Source organism: Spodoptera frugiperda, chromosome 3 (genome assembly GCF_023101765.2).
Source record: "Spodoptera frugiperda isolate SF20-4 chromosome 3, AGI-APGP_CSIRO_Sfru_2.0, whole genome shotgun sequence".
Classification (NCBI taxonomy): Eukaryota; Metazoa; Arthropoda; class Insecta; order Lepidoptera; family Noctuidae; genus Spodoptera; species Spodoptera frugiperda.
In genome coordinates, this window is record NC_064214.1 from 11,291,439 (window position 1) to 11,318,082 (window position 26,644).

Here is a 26,644-nt window from a genome sequence, read left to right on the forward strand (position 1 = left end):
GTAAAGAGAAGATATTATAATTATCTCTATAACAATAAATTGCAAATGATTTATTGGGATTTTATTTTGTATTTTAAGAAGTATTTAAAATTTTAATTTTAGAGAAATTTAAATGAAAATATGGAATTGCAATTAAAACCTTTTTTCACTCTGGTATATTACATACATGACCTTGAAAATCGAACAATTATATCATTACTACACTAAAACAAAACAACTTAGAATACTTTACCCCAAAACCCCATGTACAAACCACCCTTATATCTCAACCCTTTAGCGCCACCAAACACAAAGTATAAAAAACATTTTGCATATATTTACCCGCTGTTCAAACGTGTCCACACATTTAAATTTTCACAGAACAAACATGGTTCGGAAAACGTTGTAAGCAGCTTATCTTTTGCTCGGTTTGTAAATAACAAGCGGTACAGGGCTATGTAACTTTTGGTGACCAGCAATAATGAGACGTAATGGTTCGTATTAAAATGTATTATTGTTTGTAGAGCAGAAAAAGAGACGGACGGTTTATTTGTGGTCCGGTTCAGTGGAAACTTTTCGTCGTGATTGGCAATAATTTTGTAATGGTATATAGAAAGACTCACTTTTTTACGATGATATAGAAAAAAAAAATGGATTATGAATGTCATCTAAAATAATTAGTACTGCCCATCTAAATAAGTGTTCACATTTAATTTTTTTCTGAGTTACAAAAGTAATTTCAGACATCTGCTTCAATTTCTCTCGATTACCAAATAAACCGTAAGTGTAAAAGAAATCTGTTCTCTGTTTTCCACGAAGGACTAACCAAGACACACCCCCATAATGAAATAATTGGTTCCTTATTATCATGCCCTCATCAGTCAATTAATTAGACCCTGCCACTGAGAAGATAAGAAACTTGAAGAATTATTAATAACTGAGGAAAGTCGTTTACCGTAACTGCTAATACTTCTTCGCGAACTTATGACGTCATCATTAAGACCTAATATTGAGGAAAATTACGTGTTGTAACACTGTTATTAATTTTGTCAAAGTTAGTTCTTGGGGAGATCATAAAGTTCCTACGCTTTATGTTTTTTAATTAGATTTTTGTTTGCAGCAAGAATATAGTAGACAGAGAATTTTTCCAGCCAATTTACGAGCAGAACTATGTAGGGTAAAATCACTGAACAGTGAAGCTTCAATTCGTAGGTAATTGTTCATCTCTAAAACCCTGCGCGGTTGGAGCGACCCCTGCGTTACACGAGGAAACATTTCAAAGAAGGGACTTTAAAATTATAGATTTTAACAAAATTACGTTTGAAAAGAACATTTCGATGTCATTAACGTATCATTTAATTTTGTGTCTCATTAACTGATTCAGGAAACGAGTTAATGTGGTGTGCTTACTGAGTTAGTAAATTAATTATGTGAATGTTAATTTCTGATAGTATCCATATCAGCATATAAATTTAATATATTCATTAGGAAACTATTTTGAGACATCTCTATTACTTAAAAGAGGATGGCAGATATTGCAAACTAAATATGTAAGGTTTCATGTAGGAAAGGAAATAGAAATAGACACCTCTAGTTCCATTATGTAGGAACAAGCTTACTATGGATATGACTTCTAGATAAATATATTCTATCTTTTCAGTCTACATACATAGTGTTACTTTTTTGATAATCATCCAATGACTTCTACCGCCTTGGGTGAGGCGAGAGGGAGTGTCAAATTTTACCGACTAAAAACTACCCCGTTCTAGCTCTTCGAGCTGGAGCTTCGGTAGCCCGTTAGGTAATCAGTTGCTCCACATACATACAGTCAAAGATAACAAATGCTATTAAACAAATACTACTATTTTTTTATTTACACAGTATATAGTTTTTTATTTAAAGGCTCATCTACATCTAAGTTCTAGTGACCTTTCTTGACCTTTATAGAAACTAATTAAGCATTTTGCTGGGCATTCATTTATTATTAATTTTGAGCTCTATTTTTACGAGAGAAGATTGATTTTTGTACAGAAACTTTACTAGTCCAATTTTACACGGCCCTAGCATATTTTGGAACCATGGATTATGTGAAGAATATTTATTTAGACACGATTTTTTTTCCTATGACATTAGACAGTGATGGTTCGCACTGAGTAAATATTGTAGTAGACTATTGTCAACTGTTACTAAGAGATAATATATACACCGTATTTTTGTAAAAACGAGATCTAACATAAATCTTAAGGACATCAAAATTGGAATAAAACGTAATACTATCGTTTGAAAAATGTTTTCTTTTTATATACATACGTACTCGTACTCTTTAATCTAGATAATTATGTAATGAAATGTTCGATAAGACATGTGGCCATAAAGCATAAAGTCACTGTCTCATAGGCTGATTATCATTAAAGCCATATCAAGACATTCCTAGTGTTAACACGGTTACAGAATAGAAACAAACTGAAACGGACATATCAGAAAATCAATTCGACTATCACACTCCGTGTGCGTGGTAGATCCTATTTTTGAGCCTAAGTCGCAACATGGGAACGTAATCAGCTTACGTATAAAGAACATTTTAGATTACCCAGCCAATGTATTATGTAAACGTTGGATATTCTTTACTGGAAGAAATTTTAATAAAGAAGCAAGTATACTGCTACTTAGAATTGCTTCTGATACGGATAATGGAATTAATATGACTTAAATGTCTTTTATTTCTTGGAGTATTTGAGTTTTTGAGACAGTTCCTGAGTGTGCGATATTTAAATTACAAATTGGTGTTAAGCTGTCTCTCCCATTCGTTGTTATAGGGAAAAGACGAGGAAATAAAAAAAAATGTTGCAAAGGCTGGAGTTATCCAATTGTCTGCCTTATGTTTATCGCATTAGAAGATATTTTACTAGGAATTAAAAGATGTATTTGTTACTAATCAGATTTAAAGACAAAACAAGTTAATAGCAATCTCGTTCTTATGTTATTTGATAAGAAGATATAAAATCTCGTGGTTCCTTCTTCGTGTTTGAATCAAGGCGTTGGCCTTGAACAAGATTGCTTTAAAATTTTCCGTTCATTTGAATCCATATACGGATTCTGGAGCATGATTGAAATACATATTTTTAGTTCGTGATTGAGATACGAGACTTTGAAATCAATAAGTGGTTGAATATCAGTGTATATTGAACAATTTTCATAATGAAATTCCTTGTCTCTCAGGAAGCAAGGATGACCTGATTACATCCATGAACCAATTTTCAATATATGACACCATAATACAATATTACGAAAGTAATTTCAAGCCTATTACTGCGCATTAAGAGCTTAATTAGTTTGATACATAGACAATGAACGTTAGACGACTTCTTCATATATTCCTTTGTGGTGGCATTCAATGTATACAGATACAAGATACAGTAAAAAGGCAAGATAATGAAAGTATAAATTCGAGAATTTGATCCCGTGACACGATTGAGATATAACCCTGTTTGCGCGCTACGGAAACTGTGATATTCACAACTAATATTAATAATTCTCCGGCGCGGCGTAGCGCTCACGTAGCCTATACCGTAGCAGGTGCTACGAATCGACTACGCTCACGATAGTTTGAATGAAACTTCGTAGCGATATTAAACGGTATAACTAGGCAGCTCTAATCGTACTAGTAGTTCATAAAGAACTAAGTTACTGTCTAGGCGGCAGAAACGATAGACCTCAAAAGTTTTCTTTGTACGAATCCTTCCCGAACAATGTATAGAAATATTACTTGAAGCATAGTTTCATATTATAATACACTGAACATAATTCAGTACTGAATTCTAATGTGAAAGTTCACACGCCACATAATGTCATTGAACATATTTACGCGGGCAATTACCGACACAATATTTTTTAATCTATAAAAAGCTTTTCTACTGTATTGTATAGACCTATAGTGTTACCACTGAAAACCTTTTGCCATTACCGTCGTTACATAATTGATTAACTAATTACACTACACGGACGGCAAACCGCCGTCATGTCGAATTATAAATTCCTCACGTGGCTCGATTACAATGTAAGTATGATAAACGGACACTTCACATCACTATCACATGGGTTTTGTTTACCACAGGATAGGGCACCTAGTATGTAGGGTTACGGGATATGGGTAGGTTCGCGTTGGGCGGTCGGGCCGCCACGCGCGGCCGGCTGTGTTGTGAGACCGGCGGAGGACGCATCTAACACTGTGAACGCGGCCGGCCGGGCTCCTCGCGCCCGTTGCACTGCTGCGCGCGCCGCCGCCGCCGCCGCCGGCGCCCGCTCGATATCCGCGCCGCGCCCCACACAACTCATTATACCACCTGTGAGCACCGTCAAAACACCGCGCCATGGTTTTCGTGAGATCAGGCCCGCGTCGTAAACATGCACCGCCGTATTATAGTCAACGTTAGGGGGTTGGAACACGTTCACAGATCCAACAGTAAAGGTGTCGTTCCGAGTTTGCAAGAATTTCGCTCGGCAACTTCCCGATTCGTTTATGATGAAATGAAATTCATTAGAATCGATCAAAAGTTTTACTTTTGAGTATGTGTTACGTTTATTTTAATATCCTCTTTGGTATCAACGTAATGGCAGTCATTAGGATATTAAAAATACTTCCAACTTTATCCTTTTACTTTTTATTGCAATAGCTGAGTAATAAAAAATCCTATAAAGCGTGTGGTAAAGAGGAAATGTGGTGAGCGGCGGCGGATATAAAATCAGATCAGCCTTGTTCGCGGATGGTTAAAAAAGCTTCTGCGGTGAAGTAGTCCAATCAATTAATATATATTCGTTAATTTTTGCGAGAGATGGATTTCGATATCCGTGATTGTTAAATATTTACTGAAATATTAATATTGAACACGTAGATACTTTATAAAAGTTAAATTTGTATAACAATATTATATTAAAACAAGCTGCGAATTCGTATATCATCGTCCAACAGAAGGAAAAGGGACAAAAAATAAACAGACATTGTCAAACGGGAAATGATTTCCCATTTTTTCACAGTCAAACATATTATTATAGCTCCATAAAATAAAAGACGAGCACGGAGTATAAAATATAACGCCGATGTATAACTAAATATATTGCGAATGCGAATAGAATGTTCTTCGCAACATTGCATGACGATATCAGACAAACTATAGTGTCGTTACGCTACTTCTAACTTTGAAATCGAGTGAATATGGAAATCGGGGAAAGACTTGCGATTGGAATATTCGATATAATCGTTTATTCTTATTCAAATTTTGTTGACACGTTGTTGATTAGAGATCGCTAATGGGTAGCTTAGATGTTACCTTGAGGATAGAAGAAATAAGTCTTGAGGATAGGTGTCACACAGCAGTTATAGTGGAAACATATGTATGTTAGTATATCATTGTAAATTATGCTATATTATGTATATCATTGTAAAATGGTACAGGTCATGGCAGCCGTTGGATGCAGGTCACTTCCAACCGGCCTATCTGTAAGACATTGGATGGAGGCCTATGCTCAACAGTGGACGTCTTGTGGCTGATACGATGATGATCATCATGAGTATCATTGATAAAAATTAAGATGTGTTTATAATGTTATGACTTTATATATCATATTATATAAAGTATTTTGCTCAAACAATATGTGTACGGTACATAAACTATTTCATATCATAAGTTGACTATAAAGAATAACTCTGAATGTAAAAAAGTACTTGTGCGTCTGTGGCGTGACGTGCAAAAGACTCAAGCCTCTATTCTTAGGAGTACTCTTTACTCCCTCCTCCGTACCCCTTGAGTGCTATAAAAGGTGAATATGGGATTATGTCAAGAGTATAGTCCCCGTATTTTATTGTTTACTACCCATAACAACTATCTTCCTGCTGAGGATGATTTTGGTAATAATTTTCGTAAGCTATAAAGCCTTTATGGATAGATTACCCGTAAGATTGTATAAGGAAACAATATATTGCTTTGAGAATAGAAATAGACTGGAGTATATTCATTGTTTTGTTCGTTTTAAAGAAATTAGCATTTATAGATGGATAATCTTGCGCCTGTTATTTATTTATTTTATCCTAAATGTTTTTCTGGTCTTGCCTGCAATATCTTGTAATAGTGCAAATAAACTGTTTTTCTTTCTTCTTTCCAGCCTCCTATAGGGGTAGGCAGCGACTATGGAACGAAATTAACTTAAAGATAACTTTAGATCTAGTCTCAATCTCGCATATACGTGTCTAATTTACATGTATGTAAATGAATTACTCAGAGATTTTACTTATTATCTACACGTGTATTAAAAACTAAAGCATTTCCAAAAGTAAAAAATACACTTCGAATCAAAAGTCCTTCACATGATTGTCAACGGGAAACGTGCCAACAAGGCTGGCAATTATAAAACCTTCTAAATGACCGGATAATTACAATTTCCATGTACAAATTAAAAACAAACATGAAATTTCGTAATTACTGACCTAAAACCCTAGCTTAATGCCCGTTTTCGCCAACCTTGCTTTAAGCTAAAATAAGTGACAGTTAACGAGATTTTGGTTTTCACCTATAAGTGACATCTAACTGAACAAGTAAGGGGTTAGGTTACGTCCTTTTTCTTAAGGGGAGAATATCATCCAATGTCTTCTCTCGCCAGGGCGAGGCGAGAGGGAGTGTCAGACTCTTACTGACTAAAAACCACCCTGTTCCTACTCCTGGTTTTCGAGCTGGAGCCTCGGTAAGCCCGCTAGGTATGACATGCTAGCTCACGATAAGCAACTCTTAAATAGATGGTCGGTAAAACGGCATAACTCATTCATTTTCAATTAATTTCACGATCAGTTCACGTCATGAAGTTTCACATTTGTGCATTGAAAATTGAGTGGCAATAATGAGCTAACTTCATGAACGCGCAAATGTCAAACGTTTGGAGGTGTTAATTTTCTAATCCAATTGACTTCGGCTGCATTTCTGTTTATGAGACCTGTTTGGTAAATTGAACTTAATGTCGATGGAGTTTGGCATAATTTTGAGGACTATTGGCTACACTGAAGGTATTATTGGATTTTGGCTTTTTGTTTTGTTATTTTTAGTTCGGATATGTTGATGACATGAGTCGAATAGATAACATCACATTACCATGATTATGGGCGTAATTGGTAAGAAGACATTTGGTTCTAAGAAAGAAAGTTCTAACAAAGAAATTCAGTCTGCGCACGCTGCTCATGATGAAGAGTCCCTCTGTGACTAGAAACTAGTAGAGCTTTTCTACATTAATGTACGTGAGTAAACCGTGATTTTTATTTAACAAAGAAAGTCTTGCATGTAGGTTAAAATATAATATATGTATAAGAATCTACAAAAATAGAGCGAGCACCCGACAAAACTTTTCAAGATATATTTCTCAATTCATCTGAGACATTTCGTCTGGAGTATTTACTTAGGTTTCAATTTTAGACCAGAGTTTCAAGGTAGAAAGGAAAATTGGAATTAATAATTGAAAAGTAGTATTATAATGAGAATTGGATTCGATGATTACTTTTTGTCAATGATATTATGATTGTTTTACAGAGTTTGAAGAGGGTTCTTCGATCTTAAAGTTCTTTAACGGGTTTTCTGATAATGATAATGTATTGTTATAAATTATGACGTAAAATATTACCTACATTAATACCTATATATACCTATATTAATACCTACATATATACCTATAAAATATAACTTTTCCTCAGCTTAAAGCGTCTCTAGAAGATTGGTAGTACTGGTATGTCATAATGAAAGCATTTTAAGATGAAAGTTCCTAGAACTAAAAAATATCTTATATCTTTCGTGAGACATACTAATTTAATTTTAGCAGCGCGACAGTCTCACCGAACGTGTGTCGCAGAATGCTGTTCATGAATATGAGCCTCTAGCATGGCTTGAAACTAGTCGAGTTCCTCGTCAAATAATTACGTGAAAAATATAAACATAATATTTAATTTAAAAATATATTAAGATTTTTAATTTTCATGATTTTATCATAAACTTATTAACTACATGTCTCTGAAAACAATCTTTGAATAACACAATTCCTTACATTAGTTCTAGCTCTATTAAATTTAAATAACGTAGTCTAGTCTAGAATTAGGACGAGTGTAATTAGTACTAGGGCTAATGTTTAAATACTAATTGGTAATATTCTGATCCCGTTGGGGGTCGTTAGTGTAATGTTGTAATTATTATACATGTATGGCGTAACGTAAGTTACAGTGTTGAAATTATTTTGTAGTCTTTTTAAAGCTTTCTTTGTAAACTTAACTGATTATGTATAAATGAACAACATGGCGATTGCCTCAGTTTTTATTTTTATACAGAATCACACGAAAACGAATTTCTTCGAAATCGACCAAGAACATATTATTTAATAAAATATACCTAGAAGCAATGTTTAAAGAAAATACAACTACGCACGTTTTAGAAATAAATTGTTACGTAATTGGCACTTAAAGACTACAACTTACTTTCATGTAAGACATAATGACACATTTATATACTTCTACACAAAACGTAGACCAAACGATCTCTGTGTATTTTATAACTTAAAAACAGCCTGAGATCCTGAGCACGTTTTTATGTGATGTCTACATTATTTTTATAAATGTGTGTCTTTACAAAAAGTTGTTAAATAAAGTTTAATCATGAAATATAGGTTTATTATTGACTGGTTTGAAACTAATCTAACAGCGGTTCCAAATGGGTTAATCAAATTTTCCTTTCAATAAATTATCACCATCAAGTATAAAAGGGTAGTGTATAGACAGGTAAACATGTATTGCTTAAGTTCTTTACATAAAAAAATTAAAGGGAACAGGAGGCTAACAGCCTCCTCCTGATTTAAAGCGATCGGCAACGCACTTGTAACATCAGAGTAGTCACAGATGCGTTGCCAACCTTATAAAAAGAATATGCTCTTAACTTGAATATTTAAAGATCGTATCCACTCGGAAATATCGCCAATAAGTAAAAAAATGTATTCTGCTCAATTTTTAAGATATTAGAGCAGAGTAATTACAGTAGGTGTACCAGTGCAGTAACTATTAAAATTAAACCAACACACGTCCACGGTAACCTGCTAAACATCCTAACCGTGCGCCATTATACTAACTATTTATGACATCACAGTTTGCGAAGGCTTCCTATCTAAATAGGTTACATAAGAGATACCTACGTAGCCTAGTGTTATATTAAAGTTTATAACACTATAACGTTCAACTATCGTGGTAAGGGACACTTAAACTAGGGGTGGGGTGTGATCTTATCGAAACAATCGATAATAACAATTAAGGAATGTTTTTGGAATTGTGGTCTTATTTCCGTGTGGGGTTATTTTTCTGATGTGGAGTGTGGTGACTGAAAATATAATATTTTTTTAAGTTATTGCAAGAACGTTGATAAGATCTTTCTTTAAAAAAACCGTTGGCCCCCACAGGATTTTTCTACTGTGTTACCAATAGTTATACCGACAGTTGGTTTCGTAGGTATAATATTCTAAATAATGTTGCTCTTCATTCTTTAATCAAAACACTCATTTATTTTAACGTTGTTTCATAAAAAATACAACTCAGTCCAGTATGTAATAGGTACTATATTCGTATGTGGTAAGCAAAATTATTTCCAGTTTCACTCTACCGTTCTTAAGTCTCAGAGTTAAACCGAACCAGTAAAGAAGTTCAAGGAAAAGGAAGGATAAAGATACTCCATCCTTTTCTTTTCATACTGAGAAACGGAGACTTATTTCCAGCAGTGGTTAGCTCAGCAAGGAGACTAAACCAAACAACAAACAACTTGAAGATTATAAGTACAGAAAAAAGGGAAGTAATCGGATTACACTTGAAAAACTTGTCCAAATAATTCATCTTAGGGCGTTAGGAAAGCATCGAACGATTTTCTATAGGGTCATCATAATCCGACGTTCGCCCGGCCGGTTTTCAGGTCAAGGCCGCGCCTAAACCCGGATATAAGTCCGTACGTACCCTCATTATCTGATTCTTTTACAGGAAATCTCATTTTGGGAACAAATTAAAACGCGTGTATTTATGAGATGCGTGTTTGTATTGCGTTTTGTTAAAGGAGTGCGGCTTGTGGTGAACTAGTAGTACGAGTTTGCTTTACGTTTAAAGTAATCGAAACACGTTCGGGGAATTTGTTGGTTGGTTTATTCCAGCCGGTCAATCAAAGCTCTGAACGCGCTCTCGTTTCGATTACTTTAAAGGTAAAGTAAACTCATACTAAGGGTACTGAAATCGTTGTTTTCTAGGCATTACTATACTGCCAATGAACAATGCAAAAAGCAAATTATTCAGTATCGTCGCTCATTGGTGAACCCCACATCGTTAAAGTGGTAAGAATTATTTTTTTAATGTTATTTACAGATATATAATCCACTTTTACTAATACTGTATCTATAATTCCTTAAACTATTTTAAATTTTTTTACATTGATGAACATTATTGCACACAGTTTACGTTTTCTCTTACATACAATTTTAAGCGAAACTATCAAACACTACTACACAAGACTTATCTCAAGACCAGACCATTTCGAAAGCCGCCGAATAATTCCATCTATTGTTGAAGTAGATTCCTATAAATCAGGTGTTCATTAGTTAATACCTGAGCTGCAACAATAGTATCATACATAATTGATGAAGTTGAGGCCGATGGGCTCTATGAATAACTCAGTCAGCTACAAATCGTTAACCCCGAGATATATCTATCCTGAATGTCGAAATTATTTTCAATTTGATGTAGAATCTAAAGTGCTTCTAGCACTTTCTTCTAGAGCATTCGAATACTGCTGACTAGCTGTTTTAAAGGTTTAAGTATGTATTTGTAGATATATTTCTAATCAATCATAGACCAATAGCATAATTTAAACACTTCGAATCGAGTGAATAGAAAGTAAATTATTGTATGGTTTTGACATACCCTTTGACATACATAATTTGTCGAATGTCAGTGTCAACACCATATATTGATTTTTCTATTCATATGGATAAGGGTGCCAACACCAGAGATGTGCTATGCTATGTTGCTGTGGATGCGTTTGGCTTTTATCAATCGTATCCATTGGTAGATACAGCTTAGAACTGGTGAAAACGGACTCAGCTAAGCTATGTTTTTTATATGGAAAGATGCGTGCTATGGACGGTTTCCCTATTATCGATACATCGCATACTCGAGCTGCACATCTTACTCGCACAGCTACATAGCTTAGTATCAGTGGAAACGATCACATAGTTTCACAGCTTAGCTATTACATCTTCGTAGCATAGCTACATAGCACATCACTGGTGGAACAGGAGTAGATTATGGTCTGGAATAACACATAGGCTACTTTTATCCTACGGGAACGCGGGCAAAGCTGGCTGAATCTAGTAGTACATCAATAAAATTCGATGACTACATTGTAATTGTAATTTATAATGTACTCGTATACAATCAAAGTTCGAATTGACTATAAACTGGTCCCTAATATTATGTTCTCAGATATGAAAGATATGAATCAAATTTACATCCAAATCAATATCATTATTGAGCAAGTGATGTATCGAAGGACGAATCAAATTGTGTTGTAGACAAACATTAATTTTATTTATTATTTAAAGTAGATACTATAGTATCTACTTTATATAGAAAGGTGAATATACAGTATAGCAATCAGAGTTATACTCAGATTGCTCATGATTGCTATACTCAGAGTCATTTTATGGTTTACTTAACCCAGTCCGTAGCAATTGTTTTTGGAACAAAATTGTTACTAACGAATAGTTTAAGTAATCGTTAAATGACTCTGAGTGCGGCAGTTATAGTAGTTAGTGTAGTGGTACTTAAATGTGACTTAGTTTGGTTTTATGATTAAAATCGCTTACTAGACGACTATGCAAAATCAAGGTATTGTAAGAAATAACACATTTTGCTCCTTTGCCCTTCAAATTACTAGGTACTAAATTACTGACTCCTAAACCATCCTCACAATTCAAACAAAAAGTCCCACGAAAACATCTATCACACCTACAGGCCCTATACAACAAAAAACACATGCTTTAACGTTTTCAATACAAAAATTCCTATTGACACACCCTTAGGGATCATTGGGTCCCACTATCAGTCCGCACACTTGAAAGGTTCCGTATGCCTGGACCACTCGACAAGATATATTAAGGGAGGAAAAGGGTTACGTTGATAATTTGAAGTAATGTGAAAAGCCCTCGTTAGAAGCTGTATGAAAAAGATTGATTTATGAAGAGATAATGCGAGAAGACGGGGAGAAATGTGCACGAATTTGTCCTCCGATTATTGGTTGGGGCGTTTAAAGAAAATAGGATCTTCCGCATTTGGTTGTAAGGTATACAATCCTATTGCGTTTGTTTGTGTACCATTTTAAGGGTGGAATGGTTTATTGGGTAACGTAAAGTATTGAGAAACAAAAAAACAATACATGATGGAAAATTGTAATTTAAGTTCTTTTTAAGGTTTATGCATTGTGTTTAAAATATCAATAGATGATATAAAAAACAAATCTTCAGATTTACAAGCCGTATATTTCTAAAAAAGGAAGATTTTTCCTTTACTAAATGTTGAACTTAAACTAGAAACTCAGCTCTAAATGTCATATTCATTTGCATTCTTGCTTTTATGTTAAAGTTCCACGTACGTAGAACTAGTAGATAGTTCCTAAATAAAGTGTACATTGCAAATTTTGGGAGAAGTCTGTCTCAGAGCGCTTTAGCGACGATGTCACAGGCACTCGTTTGAAATAAACACGTAGCAGCATACTAACTGTTTTATATAAACTTAAATGAAGTTTAACATAGGACGGAGTTCTGGACGGAGATCTGTTTTTTACAAACATATAAGCTGCTTTAGTTTTTTTTTTTTTTTTTTTTGAGGGGGAAAATCATCCAATGACTTTTCTCGCCTTGGGCGAGGCGAGAGGGAGTGTCAGACTCTTACTGACTAAAAACCACCCCGTTCCTTCTCCTGCCTTTCGAGCCGGAGCCCCGGTAAACCCGCTAGGTTGTCCGCAGCTCCGGATTAGGCATCAGCCCTACTGGGCCCCATCTGTGGTGGTCTGATGGCTCTTTGAGGCGCGCGCGGAACGCGATGCGCCGCACGCACGGGTCGGCGCGCTACCCTTGCTCGCCGTCCGCAGGCCCGCACTTACGGTGGCCGGAGATCGTCGCGCGATCCCCGACGCCCGGAGTGTCTCTCGCGACGGCTGGGGCGTGAGGAGGTTCGTTCTCTCACGCGCCCCGCCTCCTCCTTAGCTAGCATGACTGCTTCGCAGAAGGAGGAGACGGCATCCCAGTCCCCCTCGCTCCGCACCATGGCTTGTACCAATGCCGGACGCGAGAGGTCGCCGTCGCCGACTACATCCCTGAGGACACGGCGGTGCTCAGCCCATGCAGGGCACAGCGCCACCGTATGTTCCACTGTGTCCTCAGGACGGTCCTCGCAGTGATGACACCCGGGCGTTTCCTCCCGCCCAATCAGAAACAGGAACCTACCGAAACTTCCATGTCCGGTAAGCACCTGCGTCAGGCGGTAGGTGAGGACGCCGTGGCGTCTCTCAAGCCACTCCTCAAAGAGGGGACTTATCGCTGCAATGACAGCGAGCCCAGCCCTCGGTTGCGACAGTCGTTGCTGCCATTCCGCCATGAGATCGCGCCGGAGCTCGTCCCGCCACGCACTAATCTGGCGCGGCAGCGGAGTTTCGCCCCGGCGACGCGCGTCGGCGCGCAAACAGAAGACGCGCGCAAGCACTTTCGCCTCCAAATCCCACGGCGGTAATCCGGCAAGGAGGTTCGCCGCCTCCCCGGAGATCGTGCGATATCCACGGATCACTCGGATGGCCATGACCCTCTGGGAAGTGAGCAGCGCCCGAGCTGGCCGCCGCATCAGGTTCGGCGCCCACACAGGGGCGCCGTAGAGGGCCATGGACCGCACGATCCCCGCGTACAACCTCCGGCAGGAGGCATTTGGCCCCCGAGGTTGGGCAGGAGCCGCTTAAGTGCAGCCCCCGTCCGTTCCAACTTAGGAGCCAAACGTCGGAAGTGCTCCACGAAGTTCCATCGACTGTCGAGGACGAGTCCTAGGTACTTCATCGTCGTCTCGACGCCGATGATAACCCCTCCTGCCGTTATTTGGGACCCATCCGGAGGTGGCGCGTTCCCGCGGCCATGAAAACACATGGCCTCGGACTTGTGGAGCGCCACCTCGAGTCCCAATTGCCGGATCCTTGCAACGACCGTCGCAACCGCTCTCGCCATTAAATTGGCCGCCGCCTGGTGCGACCTCCCGTGCGCCAGCACCAGTGTGTCGTCAGCGTAACAGACTACACTGACGCCGTTTGGGAGGTCGGTGCGCAGCACCCAGTCGTAACCGATGTTCCACAGGAGCGGCCCTAAAACCGAACCCTGTGGAACACCGCGCGACATCTCTCGCCGATTCCACTCACCTTGGTGACCGGGGTACCTGACGAACCTATCCGTCAGGTAGGCCTCGATAACACGACGGAGATAGGTAGGCACCCGGTGGTACCGGAGTGCCTCCAGTATGCAGCTCCAGGGTAGGGAATTGAATGCGTTGGCGATGTCTAGAGACACCGCCACGACGACTCTACCCCTGGACACTGCAGACCCCGTCGTGAGGTCTCTTACGCGCATGATGGCGTCCACCGTGGAGCGCCCTCTACGGAAGCCGAACTGGCCGTCCGCAAGGTCCGGCCCAAATCCAGACAAGTGCGCGACGAGGCGGTTCGAAATTATCCTTTCGAAGACTTTTCCCACCTCGTCGAGCAGCACAATGGGCCAGTACGCGGACGGAGAGTCCGCAGGGCGCCCCGGCTTCTTCACGAGGACCAGTTTTCCCGTCTTCCACTGAAGCGGGAACTGGCCCCTCTCCAAGCATGCGCTGTAGAGACCTATTAATCGAGGCCCGAGAGCCTCCGAGGCCAGGACCCACGCCTTGCCATGCAGGCCATCGGGTCCTGGGGCGGTGTTCTTGGCGCCCATCCGGCGCACCGCCGCTCTCATTTCTGCCTCGGTCACCTCCGGCACGATGTCGTCGTCGTCATCAATGTGGCCCGCATTAGGCACCGCAGGGGGCGGAGTCATGGATGGAGGGGTGAAGCCCCTCCATAGTCGAGGGAACAAGGCGCCGACCACCTCTTCCACGATCTCTGGCCGGAGACTCTGAGTCAGCGGGGGAGCCCAGGTGCGGAGCTTATCGCGCACCATTCGATAGGGGCGCCCCCATGGATCTCTGTTCAGAGTCTCCAGCATCTCCCGGCGGGCTTCCTCTTTAGCCCGCCAGATCTCCGCTTTTAGGGCGGCCTTTGCCGCCTTGTACCCCTCGTACAACTCCGCCTCTCTTACCTCCGCGTCTGGAGCGCGGATACGGAGCCTGCGGTGCCTCGTGTACCGGCGGCGCGCAGCTACGCACGCATTGCGCAGAGCAGCCAGCTCTTGCGACCACCAGTACACCTGGCGCTTGCGCTGACCTGGCCGGACCCGGGGCATCGCCACGTCACATATTCTGGACATGGCGTCCTGGAGCCATCTTGCCTCCTCGTCGATGTCGGCAGGCCTGTCCGGTGGTATCACCCAGGCCTGCACGATTGCGGCTTCCAGGAAAAGCTCCCGGTCCAACTGTCTCAGCGCCCAACGCGGGCCACATGGGGCCTGTCTGACTGGCGGGTCCGCGGACTCGGCGGAGACGTCAAACCGGATGTACCGGTGGTCTGAGAACGTCTCCACCTCCTCCATAACGCGCCAGTCAACGACACGCGGTGACAGAGCAGGGCTGGCGAATGAGATGTCCACCACCGATTCACCCTGCATCCGCACGCACGTGGGGACAGAACCCCGGTTCAGGACGACTAGGCCTGTCTCCAGAGCCCAGTCTTCCACCATCCTACCCCGAACGTCGGTGAACCGGGAACCCCAAGCCAAGTTCTTGGCATTGAAGTCCCCGAGGACAAGTACGGGGAGGGAACGGAACCCGACGACGACGGCGACCAACTCCCTCAGGGAGTTGTGGAACTCGGCGAGAGTTCGGTTCGGAGAGAAATACACGCCCACCACAGCGATCTCTTCGAACCGTGCTGCGACACAACCCCGGCCTCTCCGAGCGCTCTCGAGAGTCGGGGTACCGGCGGCGGCCGACGAGATGATAGTCACCGAGCCGTCTAGGTCCGCCACCCAGTGATCCCTGGGCGGGACGAAATACGGCTCGGAGACTACAGAAACGTTGATCGACCACTGCGCCATGCTCTGGAGCAGCAGGTCCTGAGCTGCGGCGCAGTGGTTAATATTCGCCTGGAGGAGGCGGAATGGATTAATTATTGGAAATCCATCACGACCTCCTCCCTGGCGGCACTACGGCCGGCGGTGGCCACGGCGGCGGCAGCAGTGGCGACTGCTGCGGTGGTGGCGGCGGAAGCGACGGGGGCGGCAGAGGGCCTACCCTTGCCCCTGGGTTTGGTAGGTGGGGAGCAGGCCTTGCTCCCGGCCCTGTGATTGGCCGGCTTGCCAGCCGCCGCACATGCGTCGCAGTGCAGCGGGGCGGTGCACGAGCCGGCCCTATGACCGGGCTGACCGCAGCGGAAGCAGCGGTCGCTGCGGTCAACCTCCGAGGTGCATTTAACGCTCACGTGGTGGCCCACGTGGCAGCGGTAGCACCTCAGAGGCCGGGCCTCGAGCAGCTTGACCTGCGCCGAGACCCACCCCACCAGGAGCCTTCTGCCCTCCTTAATCTTTTTGGCCGCTGTCACGGGGCAGCTTACCACCACCGTGCGCAGCCCCGAGTTGTCCGGACGGATGGTGCCTGCCTTGACCTGGTCAACAGGGCACCCTCCCGTCCTGGCGACAGCGGCCACTACCTCATACTCCGTCGCAGAGTCGTCCAGGCCCAATATTCTCAAGTCTAGGCACTTGATGGGTCTGGACACGCGGGCCTCATCCGCACCGAGGCACGTCCTGAGCCTTTCTGCTAGGGCGTCAGCGGATGAACCGCTGGCCGCGCCGGGGACCTCAAGTAGACGGGCTCCAGTCGCCGTCACCTTCATTGTGAACCCGTCAGGGGCCCCGAACTCTGCGGGAGTCACCGCCCCCTTCACTTTGGCGAGGACGTCGCCATATGTCACGCCCCTCTTGACCGCATCGGGCTGTAATGTAATAACTACAGCCGCGGTCTTAGGGGCGAGAAGCAAGGCCGCAGCGCGCTTCTCCTTGCGCTGCTGCTGGCGCCGCTGCCGCTGCGCTTTCTTGCGGCGCTTCCTCGCCTCTTTGGCGACTCTCCTCGCCTCACCGACAACCTGCCACTCGCTACTATTAGCAGCTCTTGCTGGCGGGGTAGGCTCGCCCGTGGCTGTGGCTCCTTCAGCCTGCTGAGTCACAGCACCCCTTCTCCTTCTGCTGCGTCCAGCAAGCGCATTCGCCTCCGTTGTAGCTGGCGCCTGCACCGCTGGGGGTGCTGGGGTCCTCGCTGGAGGAGCCGCTCGTGGTCTCGCCACAGGTTGAGAAACCCGACCACTCGTGGTCGGGGGCCCAGCGGCAACAGCGGCGTATGACGTCGAAGTCGGCGATCTCGAGGCTGCCAGCGGGGGACGGAGTAGTCTGCTCTCCAGCACGTCAAAACGTTGCCGGAAAGCAGCCATCTCCCTGCGCATTAATCCGAGGAAATCAGGCTCCGCCGAGGGGTGAGGTTGGCTTCGGCAAACGGCAAGCTCAGCCTTGGTCAACCGAAGCTCTGCCTCCAGAGCTGCATTGGACGCCGATAAGCGCGCCAGCTCTCGCCGCATTTCGGCAAGCCCCTGGTGCACTTTTCCAGCTGAGGGAACTCTGCACACATTGAAGACCGCCGCCATGATTTCGGTCTCCACCGACTTCAGCTGTGCAGCTCCAGCAGCCTGGGATTTCTTCCCAGCTACCTGGCGGAGCCCCTCCCTTACAACTTGGCGAAGCGTCTCAGAGCCGCGCTCGCTTTTTAAAGCCTCACCGTCCGAAACCTCCATTACGGAGGAGTCCGAGAGGGCAGCACTTCGCAAGGCGCCACTCTCTGCAGCCACTAGCTCAGTTGGCTCGCACCGTGCAGTGGCTGCCGACCTCTTGCTCCTCTTGCCTCTACCCCGCGCGGCCGTGGCGATTTTAGGAGGGGCTGGGGCCTCCAGCACGTTGGAGGACGAAGACTGTCCCTGGCCCTCCTCCACCCTGGGACGCTTAAAGGTACTCCTCGTTACGCGCGTTGAGCTTACACTCACGGCGCATGCCGATGAAACGGACTCCGCGCCCGACTCCCTCCTACTTGAGACCCGTGTGTTGGGTTTGCTGGACTCGTCCAGCGCCTCCCCACGGGCACCAGAGCCTCTCGGGCTCTCTGCAACTACTACTGCAGGCGAGCCGAGCTCACCTGCACTCTCCTCCTCTGGTTTTTTGGTTTTGGTATTTGATTCCATTCAGTTCCCACGAGTGTGGGGGAAATATTCAGTCCACCCAGGCAGTGCCCCCTGTACCTGGGTAAGTGTATATTTGTATCCCAACTAGAGGGTCCACCGGTCCCCTAGCTGGGGGTGCGCTCGAGACTGACACTACTCCTCAGCCACGCATACCCTCGCCGCGCACCAGAACTTGGTATTGGAGGAATTTTTTATAGAGGTTAACTTCCTCGCGGTCCGGGTGATTAAGCCAAGACCCTCGTCCCGTTCAGAGTCATAAAACATGACCATGACATCTTCCCGGATTACGATATCAACGGTTGCAGTCGGGAACAACTTGTGCCCCGATGCTGCTCGTTGGCAGGGTGAGTGCACAACGAGCACCGTCCTTGCCTCTCCGCCACGCTCTCTGCTAAGTCAGAGAGACGGGTGGAAAGACGCTCCCTCGGAGGCGCAGGCCATGTGTCAGCACAGAGCCTGCCGCCTTTGGAACCCATCTCGGGTCCTTCCGCTTCGTCCAGAAGTTCGCTACAGGCAATAGCCTCTCCAACCCTATCACCCCCGTTAGGGGGACTATTACCTGTACCCAGGGTGCACCACGGGGAGGTCTTCTGGCACCGCACCCCAAGCTGCTTTAGTAGGGTAACAAATTTTATTCAAAAGGTATTGTAAATAATATATGTTGTTGTATAGGACAAATTAAATAGTATTTTTGTAATAACTATCGAGAGACATAGTAAATTAACTAAGAGACACGGTTTATTCGAAACTAGTAGAGCCTTTCTCTATTAATTTAGGTGAGTAAAACGTGAGTTTTAGTTAATTTAAATAAAACAGTAAATGGAATGTCCTAATTTTTACTTATATGAAACTTTCGTGTTTCTAGTGACCAAATCCAAATGGTCGAGAGACTGACAAACACAGAGACAACGTGCATCCAAAACTACTAAGGTAAAGTTTGGCATGTCGGTTTCTAAGAGAATTAAGAGAAACTATAGAGAAACTTTCTACGAAATTCCATCTAAATCTAAACCTTATATATGGCAAGTGTAGCTCGCCGCCCGACCAGAACCAGACCCGTGCGTGCGGCGGAAAGAGCCATCTGACCAGAACAGATGCCCCCCCCCTTAAAAAATACAATTACCATTTTAGCATCATTTGTTTTAAGATGACAACGTACAGTCATAACTTCGTATTCATGAATACATCTCTCACACTTACCATTAAAAACTTAATATGCAGCTAGCAAGCTAGTAGTATAACGCAGCATATGAAAATGCAATGTGATCGCGACGCATCGCATATGTAGGTCGTTCCCATTTATAAACAGCGCGAATGAAATAACCAAGTCCAGTACGAAATTGAATTGCGTACACAGATTGAATTGTGATGCTTTGAGAATACAGATGATAAATATTAAGTTTGTAGTTGTATAGAGTAGAATACATCAAGTTATGTGATCTGATAATCTAGGATATTGTTAAGGTACGTAGATATATACTTTATTGGGTTACAATAAGAACGAAAATGGCTTGGCAACAAAGAAGAGAATAGAATTGTATATTTTGTCCATTCTTCTGCTTAACTATCTACATGGAAATATAATGAAGACTTCATCCAGTTTAAAGAATTTATTTTATGACTCGGTAGATTTAAGGTTTTTCCAATACCTACAAATATTTACTGTTTTTACCGCCGAAGAAATGAAGTGATTATTATAAAACGAATCAAAATAGAAGCCTGTTCTAACAATATAGTTCTACATGGTTCTAGAACAAGCTCCATAAATTAAAATTCAAACATAACACTACCCAGGAGATCATAAACCTTCTCACACGCACACATCCTCCCCCCTAGTGTTAACTTAATATAAAACCTTCCGTTGTTTGCAGAAAATATGGAACCTAGACAATTTACAAAGGTCACAGAAGAAGGGACGTTTGAACAAAGAAATATATGGTAATTCAGCACTTTCTTAACATCGTAATAGAGTCAGGTTTCGAATAAAGTTAGATCCTACTAAGTATTGGAGATTTGCCAGAATATCTAGTCGGTGTTGATATAGAGGTTACAACTCAATGTTCGTTGAACAAAGTACCTCTTGATGTATTAGTTAATGGCTGTAAATATTATGATATCAAATATTTTGAGAATATATTGTAGGTTCTAGGAACTTTCACTGGTACTTCATATTTGAGTATTTGGTAAAATGAAAGTTTCAGCTGAGAACAAATTTGACATGTGTTTTTTTACATTATCAGCCTATAAGTGGCCACTACCGACCAAAGCCTCTCACATGGAGAAGGTTTGAGCATTAATCACCACGCTTGCTCAATGCGGGTTGGCTACCTGTGTTATTATTTACATTTAAAAGATTAATAATAGTTTAAGCAGTATAAATATTGTTTCATGAATGGGACCTTTTGCCTATGTCCCTAAAGAAAAAATGTCAACAACTGTAGCTTGATACATACGCAGGCCTCCATTCATAATGCAATGTATTCTTACTATCTTATTATTCGTCAATAGAACAAAACTAGATCAGACAAGATTAGTTCCATAATACAGATTGAAAGACAAATTAACGAATTACTCATTTTCGTGGAGAAACGACAATGTCAATCGTTCTATCTTCATCAACTAATTGGATTATAAGAAAGACTAATGAGTAGCCTAAACTTTGAAAGCCTAGACTCGAAAGGCCTTTTAACCCCTAAAAGTTGAAAATAAAACTGACTCATTGACATTAAGTGTTTACACGCTAAAATCTAGTTTACGGTATTTTTGAATAAGGGAGTGTTGAGACTTAAGCGGTATAGTCGTTTAGTTTATATCAAATCTGGGTATTCATTTACTATCATTTGTCTTCTTCTAGTTAAATGTTTGTTTCTATCTTTGTGTACAAAAGTAGACACTGTATTACCAACTGAGTAACTATAGGTTAACTATTCACTGCGAGAAGTGGAAACTATTGCTTTCTTCAGCTGTAATAATATCTTCTGATTTATTTCGTTGTGGGATCCAAGACAGTCATTAATGTCCCTGAGACGCACGGGCATTCATTGTTCCGGTGTTTTCATGGTTGTATCTATTGTAGATCTTGGCTTAGGGACGAGCCAGCCTTCAGTATTTCAGTGTTTCAGTGGTTGTACCTACTGTAGATCCTAGCTTACAGGAGTTGCAGTGTCTTAAGGAGGTTGTGTTGGGCTTGTCCCATCAAAAAACAAAAGAAACTATAATACTAACTAACGTTTCAAGTTTTATGGAGACTAGATAACGGGAAAAAAGATTTATTCATCTCTTAACTTTCATTCATAATTGAATAGAGAAGTAAAAAAATAATATCGATTAAATAATCTTTTACGTTTAGTAAAAGGTCTAAAATATATTACCTTTCCTTCCATTTTAGTATCAATCCATAAATATTTTTCTTAAACTTCATAAACGGTGTTGACATAGACAAATGGTTGTACAAGTTTGGTAATATTCGAAGCCGTTATTTCATGGCAACATTTTTATAGCCTAGTTTTTACGAGGCGTGATATATATTTTCTGTTTTCATCCATTTCCTTCATTAGTAACGAGGTTTGAAGGAATTAGACGGTCGTTTAGTTTACGTAACTTTTAAGGTAGAATTTCTCATGCGTAGTTAGAAATATGGCTATTGACATACTCTTATGAGTATTGTAGTTTTTTTTTAATAATAATGAAGTACAAAAATGTTGTATCGGACCAACAGATACAATACACTCTGATCAAAAATCGATTGACGGATTAAAACGGTACCAGACGCAGAGATCAAACCTTTGTCTAGTGAGGCAGTACATGTACCTTATTACATGAAGAATCCTATTTTTAAACAGTTTTATGAAAGACTAACCTATACGTATTTGTATAAAGCTTGAATTCGATTAGCGTCGCGACAGCTTTTGATTAATTATTTATTTGCAAACCCAAATAGCTGTGAGAGTCATCACTGTTCCTGCTAATTAACTGGCAAAATTTTCCTCAATTAAGTAACTGTCTGGTCTGGCTGAATTCGTTGTCGATCGAGCCTGATCGAGTCTGATCGATCGTTGATTGTGAATTGGGCTTTTGTATTTTGTGGTAGTCGTCAGTCGTATCGTAAGTGGCAAAAATGTTTAATAAAGTAATTTGAAATCATACTGCTTTTTTGTGGATTTTGTTATAAGTATTATGAACATACACAAAACTCAAAACATATTTACATAAATTTCGGATAACCATGCCATTTCTATTTCTTTGGTTATTTGTATATTAATGTATTAACGATATGAAAGCCTACTTCATAATTACGACACTCACAGCAATAGAACTAACACAAAAATTAACTGTCGAGATGAACTCCTAAGTACGAAACCTTTAGTAGAATATAACCAAGCCAAGCCTTCAACCATGAATTACACAGACTGACAGCCACGCAACCTTCCCAACCTTTAAAGAACCCGGGATTCCTCACCGTTTAATAGGTCACAGGTGTCTCTCTCACAAACTGTTCGAGATTATCCATTTGTCATTTCTAACGATACGTTTATTGGCTCACGATAACGATAATTCGTTTTTCGAACGATTTCGGACCTAAGCTCACTGGTTTTAAGGAAGAATTATCGTTTTTTTTCTTTTGCCCATAATCCGATTTATTTATGTACTTGCGGTTATGTTTTTTAAAGATGGATTTTTATTGTATGATTTGATTTGACTATAATACCTAGTAAAATGGCCAATGACTGTAATTTAAAGATCATATTCATTGTTTGTATCAATTTGTATCACGGGGCGTATCATGAGGAATCGATCAGAAATATTCGACTATACTTGACCGATTGGTACCAGCTTTCTACTTATAATATATGAAACTAAATGTCGAAAAAATAGGAATTAATATATAAATAATGCAGGGTTTTTAGAAGACAACTATGTAAACCTAATATTAGGTACAACATAGAACTCTATCCTATCCATATAGTTAGATAAGGGCGAAGAAATCTTTTTATCTCGCAGAATAGCGTGTCAGTATCTCATGAAAAGCCCTGTGATTACTCAATACTCTTGCTTATCTCATTTACCAGCCCCTACGGAGATGGGTAATGAAAAGGATAATTTAATATAGGAATAGATTAATACATTGCTCATTTGTAAAATGGAGATAGCCTTTTGAGTTGAAATAATAAAGCAATTATAAAATTTAATTCATTTAAAAGATACATAAATTTCTAATTTTTACAGTTATTTCCCTTCATTTTTTTAATAATTACGTGGCTACAAACTTGTTTAAAATTGTAGCAATATTGAGCTATGTTTCGTAGATACTTGACAAAGAATAATTGTGGAGTTTTCAAACGGTTTACTGCAAAAATATTTCCTAAACTTAAGCTACCAAGAGAACGCAAAAAACCTGATTTCTAGAAAAAGGTTTAATATAAAATCAAGCTTTATCTGTAGCTAGATTAAATTATTATCATAAAACTATTACTTATAGTTTATAGCAAAATATTTCATCGACCCTACTTGTAACTCACAGGTAGCATATAAAAATATAATCAAATTCCTTTTTACTATCCGGGCGTAACTCCTTAGTGTTTTTTCCTCTTTTTATGCCCAAGTAATCTTTGGCAGTATCTAAAAAATATTGCCTTGGGAAATCTGACGTTTATATGACTGATTAGGCCTCGGTTAAAAGGATGAAATAGAATGACGTATGAATAGAGGACACTATTTTTAGGGTATATTTTATCTGTGAAAAAAATGGCGGCTCATTTTGGCGGGATTTTTGACAGATCGTGTGATGGAAGTAGCCATTACGTAATAGCGAGAGTTTATTTATAATTACCTAAAATAAAACACGAAATATTAGTTAAGTTTTAGTTATTGGACGTGCTAAAATGTTTCTATCTAACTTATATTTAAAATTTTATATTTACAGTCTAATATATAACCCACCAAAAATGTTATCAAAGGCTTAATTAGGTTTTGGAATAAATACTGGAATTTTTAGTCTGTCAAATGTTTCAATTAACAGCGTAAGCAGACTACTGTCCTTATCTACAGAGCGACACTCTTACGGGTCAGTATAATTTATACGCTTAGGCGACAGCCTAATTGAGGCGATTCTGAAGTTATAACACTAATTTAATTTCAAGCCTGGGTTTTATTGTACTGGACGACCGTAGTTAGGATTTCTAAATTCATAAGTTAATGTTAGTTTTAAAACAAGTGAAATATGACTGAAAAGTTAGAACGCAAAAGTAAATTTAACCAGTATTCATTTTATATTTCACCATTACCAGGCTTCCGCCATGATGTGTTATGTAGCTGTGTGAGTAAGATGTGCTATAAAGACGTGCCGCCGCAAAGTAGTTGCTCGAGGAAGATGCGCAGTTGTCGTATACGATATATCGATAGGAGGGAAAACATTCATAGCACGCATCCGTAACACGGATCTTTCCATATAAAAAAACTGTGTGTACCAATAAATATGATTGGTGGAAGCCAAACGAATCTACAGCAACGGAGCATACCATCTGGTGGAAAAGAAAGTTATATGCTACAATCCACCTCTTCTTAAAAATACACTTAGGCATTCACATGCCCATGTCCCAACTTGATATATAAGATCCAATCAAAAGTTACAAGTCCCAAGCCGAAACTTAACCTCCACCATTAGGCTAAGTTTTAATTCCCTCCCAGTCTATAACTTAAGCCCTGACTATTCCTAGTTCAATCCTTAAATAACCACTTGGACAGACTTGGCGTAAACTCGAATCGATAAGGCCCGTATAAATTAGGCACTACCACCATCTGGGGTATTCTGCCAAGATAAATATCAGCTGCTATTGCGGTTATATACTTGTGGAATCTTTGAGGCTGTGTCGGGTCTGTTTTCTGTTTCACGGTTGAGTAAAGTGTTATTCTGGGTTTAGTTTTAGATTTGTTTTTTGTTTCTTGGTTTTAATTTTGGTCTGACATGACACTTGAGTAAAAGTAAAATTGTTTGTATGTAGGTGTTACGTAAAAAGTTGTCCCATGTGGTTACCTCGCCCACGACACGACGTTACCGAGAACCGTCACCAAAAATTGATATAATTTTCAATTTCAACCCAAATACTCTGTAAAAGATTGATATTCATCTCCAGAGAATCGTACATTCAACATTTACAAATGGATGGATCTGAGAAGTGATTATTGAAAAAAGTATATTACACCTTCACACAGAGGGATGAGCCTACCCTTCGAACCTTAAATCCCAAACGACAGACATGGGAATTCTAATATAAAAACAGAAAGTTGAAAATATTTATAAACACCTACTATAACATCACATACATTTGGATGAAAAGTATATAGAAATAGGTAAAAATAAGGATTAAATAAATTACAAGGCTGTTGTTATAGATTACAAAGAAGTTCCTCATAACCATAATTTTGTAAAAGAAGAATAAAAATTTGACAAGGAAATCAATCAAAACCTTAGAGTCTAAAGTTTGGACAAGAGCAGAACTGCTTAAAAACACCACCATTAAAAACCACAGCCATATATCCACCATGGTGTTTGCACTGTTGACACAGTTGCTGTTTGGCATCGCTGACAATGCAACAAGTGCCAGATGTGACTGTGCCACTCGTGCCAGTTGTGGCTATGTTGCCAGATCGCCCCGTACCTTGCCAGGCGCTTTTATTAGTCTTGTTAACGACATTGTAAACACGCGTGACTTTTACGACGTTGTATTCTTGGCAAATACTTGTTCTAGCCAGATAATGTTGGAAGAGAAAGGAGATGTTCAGCTTATTCTAGACTTAGGAAGCCTAAGTGAAAGGTTTAGATGTGGGCTTTTGTTTTCATTCAGCTGTAATGGGAATGAACGAGATTTTGTGTTTTCTTGTTGGATGCCTTCGTTTTGGTTGCATTGAAAATTCTGTTGGAATTATATAAAAATACATAATATAGAATGAAATAGATAGTTGGATTTGGATTCAGTTTTCCAGATAGAACGCAGTTGTTCTTTTACTCTATCTAGAAATGGAATAGAATCAGAACGTACAAAAAAGGCGATGCCATTTCATAAGGTGATATGAACATAAGTGAAAAACTTCACAAAATATTCATGCGTACAAATAAATAAAAAATCAGAACTCACATACAATAAAACCCAATTCCCAGCAGATAAATC

At 40.9% G+C, this 26,644-nt stretch overlaps 1 protein-coding gene across 4 annotated transcripts in view; it reads right to left on the reverse strand.

Annotated features, from left to right (window-relative positions):
* The window catches only part of LOC118273822 (protein unc-13 homolog B), a 401,044-nt gene that overhangs the window by 99,426 nt on the left and 274,974 nt on the right, over positions 1–26,644 (reverse strand). The window contains exon 1 of one of the 4 annotated variants that reach the window (XM_035590973.2): positions 4,104–4,252. The exons of 1 other annotated variant lie outside the window; for it this stretch is intronic. The gene's annotated coding sequence lies outside the window, so the exon portion shown is untranslated. Of the gene's footprint in view, positions 1–4,088; positions 4,253–26,644 lie in introns of those variants that run through there. 2 more of the 4 variants (XM_050707724.1, XM_050707723.1) reach the window with 2 other exon arrangements.